The sequence below is a fragment of the Colletes latitarsis genome, chromosome 8 (genome assembly GCF_051014445.1).
Source record: "Colletes latitarsis isolate SP2378_abdomen chromosome 8, iyColLati1, whole genome shotgun sequence".
NCBI lineage: Eukaryota > Metazoa > Arthropoda > Insecta > Hymenoptera > Colletidae > Colletes > Colletes latitarsis.
In genome coordinates this window covers 15,354,267-15,370,067 of record NC_135141.1, presented here as the reverse complement: position 1 = coordinate 15,370,067, position 15,801 = coordinate 15,354,267, and positions in this window count along the sequence as shown.

Here is a 15,801-nt window from a genome sequence, read left to right as displayed (position 1 = left end):
TTTATATTTTAAGCTTGCAGGAACAATGACAAAATGTACGTGAAACTTTGGTCTAATCGAAGAAATAAACAAAGTAACGGATTCGTTACGATACACGCAATTTGGAATAACAGTAGGTATTCCAATTTAGCTTTGTTTAATAAAATTTAGAAAACAAGTAAATTATGATCTAATCAGGTACTTAGATAAATATTAATTTTGTCCGAGTTTTAAAATTTACTTGTAGTAGGTAAATTCTTTCACATTTTATATTGCAAGAAAACATCGCTATGATTTGTAATATTCTCAATTACATTCATCTTCAATATTCAGCATGCATTTGAATTTTCATAACGATTGCAAAATTGCGATTGAATACTTGCTAAGAAACTTTAACAAATTGCCATTTTGTTACAAATTAGACGATATTATGTAGTGGTTTTTAAAATGTTTCTGTATTCCAAATAAACAATAGTTCGCTTCGTCGACGTTGTAATGTATCAGTAGTAATGAAATCCAAAAACCGATCCTCGCGATTAAAAAGGGCCACGCGAAATTGTTCTTGTGTAGCAGGCAACGAGTGGAACGAGGATGGAGACAGCGGTAAAGGGAGGGGGTTAACAAGTGAGAGAGAAAACCCGCCCGCCTCCCCACCCTTTTCATCACTCCCCCCACGGATCCTCGTTACCCCCACCGTGCGGTGAGCAGCACGAGCGAGTCGCGGTGTAGCGCGCGGAGCAAAGCCGGCGGCGGCCGAGGAGGTCCGAGCACGGCCGAACGGTTGTTCGAATCGTGACTCCCGCGTCAGTGCTGAAACCGCGTCCGCGGTCCACGGTTCACGATTTCCGGACCCCGCCGGTTCTGTTTTTTCCTCACCCGGTGAACGGCGAGCAAAAAAAAACACGAAAAGAGAAAGAAGAGGCAAGGGCGGTCTCCGGGTTTTCCAGGAGGAGACCGTCGTACGCGAACGGTGAGAAGAGTGGCAAGTTCGATCGATCGAGATTCGTCCATGAGAGGAAGCTGGCGAAAAGAGAAAAGCTCGACCGTTTTTCCGGCGATTCGTTTTCCCGCCACTTCTGCGTCGCCGGTAAAATGGCCGCGGTCGCGACACCGTCCTCTCCGCGGACCTGGGCGTTCGAATCACCTCGCGAGTGAGCCAGGACACCCGCGAGTGCATCTCCGCCGTGACTAGTGGAAGAAAACGATAGGATCGGCGTGCTCGCGCAGGCGGTGGTCGTTACGACGTCGAGGAATTTAGATTCGCGAGTGATCGAGCGCTTTCCGGAGACACGAGGACCGCGATCATGGAACGCGTACGTCGCGAGATTCTGCAATGCGATGGCGAGTGACGGTCGCCGGCAACAGTGAGGAGTACGATGACAGCGCAACGGTTCACGGAACCTGTCACGAGGACTACCTGAAGCAGCTCGCGAACGCATCAAATAACTCAAGTGCAGTTTTTCGAGTGCAATTACGCGGGAATGCGTATTAACACGGTGTGCAATATTCGTTAATAATCAACGTTACGAAACATTTTTCGTAAGAGAATCGCGAAGACAGAGGAGCAAAAGTGGGAGCCCGGGAATAATCTAGTCAAAAGAAAGACCCGTGGAACGATTTATATTTTCAAGCAGGACTGTGTCTATCCTCGTTACCTACAACAAAGAACATCTGGTCGAAGATCGTCAACGAATTTCACGGTAGGAGAAAGACGGACAGTGAAAACACAGGACAGGCAAGTGTGTTTACCCTTGACGTTCTCGTGTTACGGACGCGGTGTTGTTTACATTGCGCCGCGTCTCTGCCCGCAGTTGATTTGTATCCGAGTGGCGCGTGCCACGGTAATACCGCGCTGCTCGAACGTGTGCTCTGGATACAGTCGTCGAGTCAGTGTGTATTCGAACGAATTTACAGCGAGTGAGAGATGCGTGGAAACGGCACGAGACTGTCGATCGGGATACGTTGAATCTTTTCTCCGAACAGTGGATTCTCGCGTGTAATAGGACTCGTCGCGCTCTCGTCGACGTTATCGACGCGACGATACGCGTATATGTATACTAGCCAGCCGGCGAATATTTGTGCCGGCTGTGCAACGGAAAGTGATCCCGATCGCCGCGCTAAAAGGAAAAGGATTTTATCGTTCGTCGAGGAGTGGTAGAAGAAGGATATAGATTGTCGAGCGATTTTCCCAAGTGTCTAGTGAAAAATGTATCCGTGGTATCGAGACAGCGTCGCGGCGGCGGCGGCAGCCGGTCTTGGGGGCCCCGTCGGAGTCGTCGGTTCCGGGTTCTGCTCCACCGGACCAGGACAAGCCGGCACCACGATCAAGACCGAGAGCGGATATTCGGATTGCATGCTGGCCCTCGACTATGTGCAGAGCAAGGTAAGATTTCACTAATAACCATCGACATCGACAGCTACGTTCTTCCTAACCTCCGAGTTGGACAAATTTTATTCGCGAATAACGAATAACCATTTATAATCCATCTGTAAATTAGCTTCCGCTCGAGTGTCTTTTTTGGTAGACTCGTCGAGATGAATTACCTCAGATTTCGATGCTTTTTAATATCTTGTCGAAATAAACATTTTTAATATTTTCCTCTACCGTTTAGTGGACACTTGAAAAAATATTGTACGATGTATTAGGTTTGTACTATATTGTATAAATTACCTCAGATTTCGATGATTTTTTAATATCTTGTCGAAATAAACATTTTTAATATTTTCCTCTACCGTTTAGTGGATACTTGGAAAAATATTGTACGATGTATTAGGTTTGTACTATACTGTATAAACTACCTCAGATTTCGATGATTTTTTAATATCTTGTCGAAATAAACATTTTTAATATTTTCCTCTCCCGTTTAGTGGACACTTGGAAAAATATTGTACGATGTATTAGGTTTGTACTATACTGTATAAACTACCTCAGATTTCGATGATTTTTTAATATCTTGTCGAAATAAACATTTTTAATATTTTCCTCTCCCGTTTAGTGAGCACTTGGAAAAATATTGTACGATGTATTAGGTTTGTCGTTACTAGATAAATTACTTTACCACTAAGACTGCCACGTCACATGGGCGACAGAATTTACTACTATGATACTAGAAAAATTCATTCTCAAGTTAAGATGTCGAGGGAAATAAATTCGGATAGCCTTTGTGAATTTTAACAAGGCTACAAAAATAAGTAGGGAAACAAATTTTAGGTTATGTAGCTTACAATGGTCTGAAATAAAAATGTTCTGCAGAATATTATACGGGTTTGATCTACTACATGATCTAAATATATCAATATAAGGCTACAAGAATAAGTAGTGAAACAAATTTTAGGTTATGTAGCTTACAATGGTCTGAAATAAAAATGTTTTGCAGAATATTATACGGGTTTGATCTACTAAATATATCAATATAAGGCTACAAGAATAAGTAGTGAAACAAATTTTAGGTTATATAGCTTACAATGGTTTGAAGTAAAAATGATTTGGAGAATATTATACGGGTTTGATCTACTAAATCATCTAAATACACCAATATAAGGCTACAAAAATAAGTAGTGAAACAAATTTTAGGTTATGTAGATTACAATGGTCTGAAATAAAAACGTTTTGCAGAATATTATACGAGTTTGATCTACTAAATGATATAAATATATCAATATAAGGCTACAAAAATAAGTAGAGAAACAAATTTTAGGTTATGTAGCTTACAATGGTCTGAAATAAAAATGTTACTTTTGTAGAATATTATACGGGTTTGATCTACTACATGATCTAAATACACCAATATAAGGCTACAAAAATAAGTGGTGAAACAAATTTTAGGTTATGTAGCTTACAATGGTCTGAAATAAAAATGTTTTGCAGAATATTATACGGGTTTGATCTACTAAATGATCTAAATATATCAATATAAGGCTACAAGAATAAGTAGTGAAATAAATTTTAGGTTATTTAGCTTACAATGGTCTGAAATAAAAATGTTTTGCAGAATATTATACGGGTTTGATCTACTACATGATCTAAATACATCAATAGAAGACTACAAAAATAAGTAGTGAAACAAATTTTAGGTTATGTAGCTTACAATGGTCTAAGATAAAAATGTTACTTTTGCAGAATATTATACGGGTTTGATCTACCAAATGATCTAAATATATCAATAGAAGGCTACAAGAATAAGTAATGAAACAAATTTTAGGTTATGTAGATTACAATGATCTGAAATAAAAATATTTTGCAGAATATTATACGAGTTTGATCTACTAAATGATCTAAATATATCAATATAAGGCTACAAGAATAAGTGGTGAAACAAATTTTAGGTTATGTAGCTTACAATGGTCTGAAATAAAAATGTTTTGCAGAATATTATACGAGTTTGATCTACTACATGATCTAAATACATCAATATAAGGCTACAAAAATAAGTAGAGAAACAAATTTTAGGTTATGTAGCTTACAATGGTTTGAAATAAAAATGTTTTGCAGAATATTATACGGGTTTGATCTACTAAATCATCTAAATACACCAATATAAGGCTACAAAAATAAGTAGTGAAACAAATTTTAGGTTATATAGCTTACAATGGTCTGAAATAAAAATATTTTGCAGAATATTATACGAGTTTGATCTACTAAATGATCTAAATATATCAATATAAGGCTACAAGAATAAGTGGTGAAACAAATTTTAGGTTATGTAGCTTACAATGGTCTGAAATAAAAATGTTTTGCAGAATATTATACGAGTTTGATCTACTACATGATCTAAATACATCAATATAAGGCTACAAAAATAAGTAGAGAAACAAATTTTAGGTTATGTAGCTTACAATGGTTTGAAATAAAAATGTTTTGCAGAATATTATACGGGTTTGATCTACTAAATCATCTAAATACACCAATATAAGGCTACAAAAATAAGTAGTGAAACAAATTTTAGGTTATATAGCTTACAATGGTCTGAAATAAAAATATTTTGCAGAATATTATACGAGTTTGATCTACTAAATGATCTAAATATATCAATATAAGGCTACAAGAATAAGTGGTGAAACAAATTTTAGGTTATGTAGCTTACAATGGTCTGAAATAAAAACGTTTTGCAGAATATTATACGGGTTTGATCTACTAAATATATCAATATAAGGCTACAAAAATAAGTAGTGAAACAAATTTTAGGTTATGTGGCTTACAATGGTCTGAAATAAAAATGTTTTGCAGAATATTATACGGGTTTGATCTACTACATGATCTAAACACACCAATATAAGGCTACAAAAATAAGTGGTGAAACAAATTTTAGGTTATGTAGCTTACAATGGTCTGAAATAAAAATATTACTTTTGCAGAATATTATACGGTTTTGATCTAGCAGCGAACGTGTTAAAATGTCGCGGTTTCGTTAAAAATACATCAATATAATCGTTTAAATAAATATTCTTCTAAACAAATTTTCCTCTTTGTTATTATATTTGAGTATATTTTTTCGAATTGCCATTTACGCAAATATGTAAAATGGAATCCATTTGCGATTTTTCTAACGATATAAATATATCGCGATGTTGAGAAGAAAACCAACCTTAACCTAAGTTATTTACATACGTATTTCTCCTTAAAATAAAGGATATAATACACAAAGGAATTTCGCTAGTAAATGTCTCGAAAACCAAGACCGATCGACAGTAAATAGTAGAGGAAAAGGAAAAAGTTATTCAAAATTCTTGCAACATATTAAAAAATCATCGAACTCTAAGTTGTGTAATTCATCGTTAATCCATCGTTCAAATAATTACTACACTAGAGCTGTTTGGATCTTCGTTTATAATAAATGATTTATCACTAATATAGGACAAGTAATAATATGAAATTTATAATATTATAAAAGGTGAAACCTTCCTAACTTTCCACGCTGAACGTCTCAGAAGCTTATTAAAAATTCGAAACGATATTTTAATGATACGTTTATTATTTTACGGTGTTCCTAATGACATTAATGTTATTAAAAAGTTTACAAATATTAGAGTGTCGGTCACCGGTGTCCGACACGACACACAACGTGTTATACATATAAACTTCTGTATAAAAGTATTTTATAAAAGCAGTACATACAAGTTCAAAAGCTATAAAGTAATAAAGTTAGGTGATTCATTCTTTAAAAAGAAAAAAAAATGATACTTTTATATTTTAATTTTGCTTGTTTCACTTCTAGGTTGGAAATTATGAATATTATTAGTTTAATTAAAACCGAATCAAGATATTTATTTGAAATTAAGTTATGTACGATATAAAGTAAAATTTATTTAGGTATTTTTCATTTACAATAATAGAATGTTTTATTATCGACGGCGATCTTATTTTCGATTTTAAATTACAAATGATATCTATAAATTGCTTGGATATTTTGACTTTCAATAACAATTCATTTTTTGGTAATATAATTTATTAGACACTTGTGGTTTTACCAAATAATACACGAGTGTTATAAATTCGTCCAAGAATTCTAATTTATGAATGAATTTTCGAATAAATCTTAAATGGTAGTTAGTTTACGAATATATCTGAAATGTTTCTTTGTTATTGGCGAATAAAAATTTGTCCGATTCTAGGTAACCTCCACAAAGGTGGATGATTTACGCGTCATTTATTAAGGTGTTCCAGAAAATATTGTGTATTTTAAAACTACAATTTATTAAATGGTAATTACAACGAAACGTAATTTCAAGCGTGATAATGTATGGTTTTCTTCTATCGTTCGTTAAGTGTTGAATATCCCCCGTTCAAAAAGTGCGCCATTATACGGAAAAAATGGAGGTCGAGCAGAGTCTAGACTATAAGCACAATGAATTATACTTATTTCTAATTTAAAAATTATAATTTTGTTTACAATAATGAGTGCAAGGGCGTCGAAATCTTAATTTACTTCGTAAATAATTTAAAAATGGAAAGAAATACAAAATATGATTTCATATTCATTCCAAAGTAGACTATTAATTCAATAGATAGTTTGTAAATAATCAGCAAAGTGGATAAAATGCAAAATATTTTCTAAAGCATTCTAATCTAATTGTTAATCATTGTAAGTTAGTTATTTATGACTTTTGATAATTCAAGATTTAAAACCCATTTTTGCACACAATTTACAATAACATAATAGTTTTAATTAGACATAGCGAAGGAAGTATATATTATCAAATGATTTTAAAATCATTTACATAATTGTTGACAGAGGATTATGTAGCTCATAATATCCATAATTATGTTTAGAAGTTAGACAGTGAAAAAATTGGAATTTTTCTAGGTGACACGTTTCACCTGCCCAGTAATAATTTTAGAAAGAAAGATTAAATCTATTATTATTTTGAGATACAACAAATCTAGTCGTAATTTAGATAGAATATGGTGTTATATATTTTATTTCTAAGAATTATAAATGTGGTATAACCGACGTTTCACATATTAATTTAATAGCGTGTACATTCTTAAAATCGAATAAAATGTCTTCTATAAAGTATGGTATTCTCAGTGTAGTAAAATTTAATATTAATGTTATTATACAAACTATGCCATCTACGATTTCTTTGACTCTTATTGACGCAAAATGCAATTGGGAAATTACTTCGAAACTAAAATAACTTAGTTTGATTACATTCTTGATACACCATCGATCCAATTTAGAATTATTGAAAATTGTCAAGATTAAATATCTTCGTGTTAGAAGCCTTTGAATGTCTTTTTGTGTTCCTAATGTGATGCCAAATCTATAAATGTACACGTTAAATAGTTAAATTCGAAGCTTGTTTTATAATTATGGGTTATTGTTCAGTTTAATAATGCCAGAACATTCAAGATTTATCATATTGCACATTCATAGTTCTGATATAAAAGAGACAATATCTTGTGGTCGTTATCATATAGAATAAACATTAGATTTTGAAAAATTTTCGACATAACATAGGAGCAATTAGATTCGTTTTCCAATAACCTGTGTTTAAGGAAATATTACAAAATATCCAACGAGGGCAAAATAATACGAAATTATAGTACTTAAGAGAATTGGAATGCTATCAATACCATAATTCTTTGATATTTTCCTTGAAAAATAGGAACTATATAAAGCAGACCTTAAATATTACGTAAAACAATTAGAAATATAAGATGCATAGGTTAATATTTTGACGATAATATTAAGGACGATGTTTAAAATTAAAAAAGATTTACTGTCGAATTCGATCGAGGATTTAGCATTATATACATAATTTGCACAACACTGATTTACTATTCTTTGATTACTTGAATTACCTTGTACCATAGGTATATTTAGATATTTATTGTTGGTCGTTCGAACACTGAAAACTTATAAATTCGGACTGTAGATAGGATCGAGAGAAAACTGTTATTTATTAATTTCTTTAAAAAATTGAAAGTCAGCCTTTAAAGAGAATAACAAAGTTGTAGTTTATTGCATTAAAACAAAATTTTAATCGTTTAACGATGCTTTATAAGTAACGAATTATGACGAATAAATTGTTCGAGATTAAAAATAATTATAAAGAATTGTCAATTTCTATCTAATAAATGGGTTTCAAATATTATAAAACAGACGCATTAAACCGTTAAAGTACTGGTTTCTAAACTTTTTGGAAATTGGCCCTCTTAAAAGAAAAACATGTCTACCTCAGGGATAAGTAGAAGGTTTAAAACGATTAAAGAAAAATATGCACGCTAATATTTCATGAACAATGTGTTAGTTATACATCTTTTCACGTTAAAAATTTAGCTCTTGGTTTGAAAGACACTGCGTTAAAATCAAGTTTGTTGTTTAAAAAATAGGTATTCTCTGTGATTGCATTATTAGATGAAAAAACAAGCGATTTAACGAAAGAACTTAGAATTTTCTGCATCATGAAAAATACGATCTGTAACATTTACCGGTATTACTGTGCTGTCGACCTTAATCGTTTCCTGGAAAATTAAGATTCAATCTTTCACGAGAATTGAAGGATTTTCCACACAAGTGATTCGTGTTTACCTGCGTCGTGGAAAGTTTCAAAATAGAAGCGGTGTTTTGATTATGTACTTAGCCTTGTTGCTTTCTTTTTCTTATAAATCCGTGGTTTATATCTTAGGACTCGAGGATATTTAGTGAGAGTAAATTTTGGTATAAACTCGCTTATCGTTCTGTTAATATTACGATTCAATTTTTATATTTCTTAATCGATGCTTTTCATATAAATCTCTCGGATTAAAAACTTAGCATATTAATTAAAACGAGAAGTTTTTATTTTGCGGTTTCTACGTTTGCAATTTTGAAATTTTTGCAAGGTAAATCAAATCTTTTGCGCGAACAGTTTACTTCCAGCGAAATAATCACGCAAAAACGAACCAACACTTTACATTATGTACTAATTTTATTGTAACATAGTGAACGAGACACTTCTTTTTATGTTTTATTGCTAATATAGTAATTCATGTGCTCGGTTTTTATTTACAAAGAAGTTTTGTCATCGTTCGTACTTTTTTCGAAGTTTTAGTATTTACATCGAAAATATCGACACTTTCAAACGGCACTTTAAGAACAGTGTTTCTAATTATTTATTCAATTCCGACAGTTCAAATTGCAGTTTGCATTGCAGAAATATTATTAAACAACGTTGTTAATATCTCCAACAAGTTTAATACGAATATTACCAATGAATCGATCGATTATTATTGATTACGTGTCTGTACATTTAATTCGATTTCATTTCAACTTGCTTCCAGTATAGCAAAAAGTATAACTGACTAGTCGTTAGCGATAATAATATTACAAACTGTAATAAATAGTTTATCAATGTCGATTTCTCTAGATTCGAATTAATTCAGTCCGCTAATTGTGTCTAATTATTTTCTGCAAAGGAGAGCTAACGACTAGATCGATTATTACCGATTGGATAAATACGATCTACTTGTCACGAAGAATTAGATGATCTTGATTGCTTTAAATTCTATTTTACAATGATTCCTTCGTAATAATTGTATTTTACTTTGCAGAACTAGAATTCACGCTATATTTTACATTATTCGTGGTTACTTCAAGAAAGTGGTCACACTACGATCGAAACTCGTTTGTTTATCCATCGCTCGCTCTTTTTTGTTTAACCTTTGTTCGACAACAGTCGGATTACCTCAGCGATTATTACATGTAGCTTCGAAACAGATCGTCTTGCTCGCCATAAAAACAAACTCATCCAACTGCAGAATATTTTCTCGATGTTTCGAAAAGTACACGTTCATAAAATATTTACATAAATAAGACACATTTATACTTAATGTAGATTCCACCTATATTATTACAATTTGTACAATTTTCAAGAAACTTTTAGACGAAAAGAAACTCACGAAAATCGTTTGTTTCACTTTACGTGAGAAATTTAAACAGTAATCGTATAAAGAAATAATCTTGATATTTTATAGAATGTTTTATTGTTAATCGATTTTACTAAACTGTTCGTAGAGTAATTAAATATTTGTATTCACTCTCCAACACCTATTTTACAAAGTGTGATTTCTGGTTCATGCTCACTTTAGATTAGATGCGAATTCGTTTATTTAAACTCAATTTTTGCAATTTTACGTTAAGATTTTCTTGATCACAATGAAAAATCAATAGTTTTCATCCTAGTTCGTTTCTTTCTTTCTTCTATTTTAATAAGAACATTTGAAACGTCTAATACGATCAAATAAAGACGATTTAATCATTAATTACCATGATATAATTAAAGACAGGGATCTGCGAATTAATAAATAAAAATCTAAAGTAGTATTTTGTGCTTGTTCGTGAATGTTTCAAATGATTTAAATAGTTTGATTTTTTTGGGGTATCCAAACATTTTTTATTATCCAGATAACTATAAATTATTATTTGTTTCAAGTAAAATCATTACAAGCTGAAGTAATTCCAAGCATTTTTAATGTTTCAGCAGTTTTATTCTGCTTCTCTTCAGAAACAGTACAATAAACAATGAATTAATCGATAAATTATAATAATCATCGTTGGAAAATACATTTATATAACAAAGTACAGAAAGTTTTATTGGTCACAGATGATAGTATGTTATAAATAAAGTTAGTGTCGATGAAAATAGGAACAAACGATAGGCTTTTATTTTAAAGTTTTAATATATAATCATTTATATTTTTCACGTAAATACATATTTTCTATTTTTATTAAATCTAAAGCGAGCTTTTAATTAATACTTATGCGTGAAACTTATGTAGTTTGCAACAAATTTATTAGTATATGTCAATAACCTAACTGAAATATTAATATTAATATTTATTCGATAATATGCTGATACTCTCTAAAGATGGTCAAATTGTTATTCGAATAACAGATAATGAACAAAAACTAACATACAGCAATTTATGTGAATTGAACAGTCAAAGTTTTATTTATTATTTATTCAGAATTATTTCATTCTATAATTAAAATTCTTACTTTTATTTCGATACAAGTCTTGGCGTTAATATTCAAAGGTCTATTAAATAGATAAAATATTTATTATATATATATATATATGTTTAAAATATTAATTTAACTCGGAATTGAATATAAAAATATTACGTTTGGCAATTTGTTCGTCATTTCTATTCATATATTCGTTTCGAAAATTAATTGAAAAGTATATTCGACGTCTTGCTGTATTTTCCTAAATAACCTTGTAATGATTTCCAGGAATTATAATAAAAGCAATTTATGTTTCTAAAGTAGTGTATTTATATATCATTATTTAATTATTCTTAAATAAAATGCTTAAGGAGGTATTGCTGTCTAGACTATCAATTTCACAGCCCTTTTTGTGATTTTTTTTTTAACGATAGGTAGGCTGTTTTGCACTGAGACTTTGTAGATACATTTATTCATCTTCTAAGCATGTACAATATTTTTTTCATGGAAAAATATTAAAAATCGTGGGAATTGTAACTTCTTATTTAATGGCTCTTTTGGAAAAGGTGCTCCAATGGCTTCCAGGATTCCAGATAATTTAAAACAGAGGGGGTTAAAGTATCTTCATAAGGAAGGTTGTAGTTATAGCAGGAACCAGGGAGAAGTCAAAATCCTGATCAATAAAGAAATGGCGACGCTTCAAGTTTCGAATTTCTATTTGTTAATCGTTCGTTTGTCTTTAGCGTATCGAAAAAAATAGTAAAACTCAATATTTTTTAAAATCTCTAGTTCCAGCTATAAAGGCGTGTCTGCTGAATATTCTCTCCAAATTTGAAGTCGATCGGTCTGCTAGATCTTGAAATATCATATAAGCCAGTTTAAATGCGTTTTTTTAAACAAAGAGCTATAACTCTCGCAATTTTTAATATTTTTTGATGAAAAAAATACTGTAGATACCTATAAGACGAATAAATATATCTGCAAAATGTTACTGCAAAACAACCTACCTGTCGTTTAAAAAAAAATCACAAAGAAAGGCTGAAGATATGACAGCCTAGACAGTAATACTCCCTTAAGGAGGTATGTCAAATTCACGGTCCTTTTTGTGATTTTTTTTTTAATGATAGATAGGCTGTTTTGCACTGAGACTTTGTAGATAGATTTATTCATCTTCTAAGCATGTACAATATTTTTTTCATGGAAAAATATTAAAAATCGTGGGAATTGTAACTTCTTATTTAATGGCTCTTTTGGAAAAGGTGCTCCAATGGCTTCCAGAATTCCAGATAATTTAAAACAGAGGGGGTTAATGTATCTTCATAAGGAAGGTTGTAGTTATAGCAGGAACCAGAGAGAAGTCAAAATCCTGATAAATAAAGAAATGGCGACGCTTCAAGTTTCGAATTTCTATTTGTTAATCGTTCGTTTGTCTTTAGCGTGCCAAAAAAAATAGTAAAACTCAATATTTTTTAAAATCTCTAGTTCCAGCTATAAAGGCGTGTCTGCTGAATATTCTCTCCAAATTTGAAGTCGATCGGTCTGCTAGATCTTGAAATATCATGTAAGCCAGTTTAAATGCGTTTTTTTAAACAAAGAGCTATAACTCTCGCAATTTTTAATATTTTTTGATGAAAAAAATACTGTACATACCTATAAGGCGAATAAATATATCTGCAAAATGTCGCTGCAAAACAACCTACCTGTCGTTAAAAAAAAAATCACAAAGAAAGGCCTAGACAGCAATACTCCCTTAATGTCATGTATAAATAATAATTTCGTGCACTAAATATATTTTTCAACCGTATATAATTTTTATATGATATTTTATCTATCGCGTACACGTACAATAAGCATATTTACTTTCTTGTAGATTCTCTTTTTATATCGTTCCTGAGGAGTAATATTAAGATTGAAGGGTACTTTGTAATAAACCACTAAGCTAATTTCACAACGATTTTTAGAGCTGTTGTAGAGTGGCAAGGATAACGAACAATTTTAATCGCGATTTATCGGATCGTGTCGCTGATTTATCGAGAGTCAATGTCGCGAATCGCCTGACGGAATTCGCGTCTGATTTTTCTCGCTATTCGCGAACGCAATGTCGTTTCTCGGTAGCGAGTCCTCATACCAACGCGCTGACATAATCGCAGAGAAATGAAGAGCAGAGGCTAGCTGCCGGACACATTTTTATGGAAAAAGGAAATCTTCTCGTTGTCGTTGGCACTAGAAAGTTTTCCATCGGCTATTAATCATCCGTGATATCGACAAACTGTTTTGCTCGATCGTGCGCTTTTTGGAGAACGTTTAATTATTTCCTAGAATTCTTGAATGGATTGCAATGTCGAGTGAATGCCAACGAGAAGAGTTTTCTCCTTCGTAGATAATTCATGTCCTTACGCCGTCTCGAGGAAATAATTTATATCTGTTAACTTGGAAACTTATATGTTGTAAGTTGCAAATTATTCCGTTCGAAGCTCTTGTCATCTCTTCGCTAGAATATTCACCTCTCCGCTGAGTATTAGAAAGTTTTCCACTAAACAGTTATTTCTCATCTTTAATTTGTCCAATCGACTGTAGAAACATGCTGCATATCTAAAATATTACTTTATCCAATGTATATTGGATTTTGTTTCATGTCGATCCAACGATTTTCTTTTAATTAATTTGTACTCGATCGCTCGAATCGGGTATTAACGACTCGAAAAGAACTATCGATCGCAAGTTACAGTTTTTGAAAAAGTTTAATTTCTTTTGGAAATTTATAAATCTGAAAAGCTTTAGAATATTACAAGTTATCTTTGACAGTGTTATTATAGAATTAATATTAAAGCGTATTTTTACTTGTAAAACAATTTTTGTTAACTCGTGAATTTTACGATGTTCAAAATAGTTAAAGTCCATTATAATTTTATGTTAAAATACTATGTTATATTGAAATATCAGTAATTATTAGTTGGATTGCACAAATTTATTAACATTTTTCGGTTTAACTGAATTACTTACATATACAGGGTGTTCGACCACCCCTGGGAAAAATTTTAATTCCAGAGGCCAAAATAAGACGAAAATCAAGAATACCAATTTGTTGACGGAAGCTTCGTTAAAAAGTTATTAACAATTAAATTCAAAAATTTAAAATCGTTCTGGAAAAATTATTTTCGGTTGCGGGGGTCAATTACAATCATTTTTGGTCATTAAACATACCCTCGAATTCCTACCCACTTTCGAGAAAAAAATTCGAGTAGGTATGAAATTTTTCGACGGAAAAAGAAAAATTTCAAATCGTTGTAAAAAAATTATTTTCAGTTTCAGGGGACAAGTACAATCATTTTTTGTCATTATACATACCCTCGAAATCCTACGCATTTTCGAGAAAAAAATTCCTTACCGAAAATCTAATTATGTCCCTAAATTTTTTCGACGAAAAAACAAAATTTCAAATCGTTCTGGAAAAATTATATTTAGTTACAGGGGTCAATTACAAGCATTTTTGGTGAATAGACATACTCTCAAAATCCTACGCATTTTCAAGAAAAAAATTTTTTACCGAAAATCTAATGTGAGGCCAGAAATGTCACTCCAAAATTTCATGCGAATCTTTAAAATGTCATAACTCCTGAACGGATTGGACGATTTCAATTTTCAAAAACGCAAACAACGCGTATTTAGATGAAGAATATGTAGAAATTGCAAAAATATTCGAAAAGTTGATCCTTGACCCTGTAAACTGAGAAAATCCCCATAAAAATGGTCCAATTTTCAAACAGCCATAATTCCTACGATAGTGAACGTATTTCAATGAAACTTTTTTTTGAAGTAGAGCTCATGGGTACCTACAAAAAAGTATTAAATAATTTTTCTGTACGGCGTCAAATAAAAATATCAAAAATGAAAAACTAATTTTTAAGAAAAATCGACAGGGGGTAGCTGCCTAAATTTTTCGACGAAAAAAAAAATTTCAAATCATATTAAAAAAATTATATTTAGTTACAGGGGTCAATTACAAGCATTTTTTGTGAATAGACATACTCTCAAAATCCTACGCATTTTCGAGAAAAAAATTTTTTACCGAAAATCTAATGTGAGGCCAGAAATGTCACTCCAAAATTTCATGCGACTCTTGAAAATGTCATAACTCCTGAACAGATTGGACGATTTTAATGTTTCGAACGGCAAACAACGCTTATTTTGGCGGAGAATATATACAAATTCTAAAAATATTCGAAAAGTTGTTCCTTAACCCCATAAAATGAGGAAAAACTTCATAAAAATGGTCCAATTTTCAAACGTCCATAACTCCCACGATAGTGAACGTATCTCATTGAAATCTGGTAAGAAGGTACAGCTCACGGATACCTACGAAATAGTATTAAACGACTTTTCTGTACAG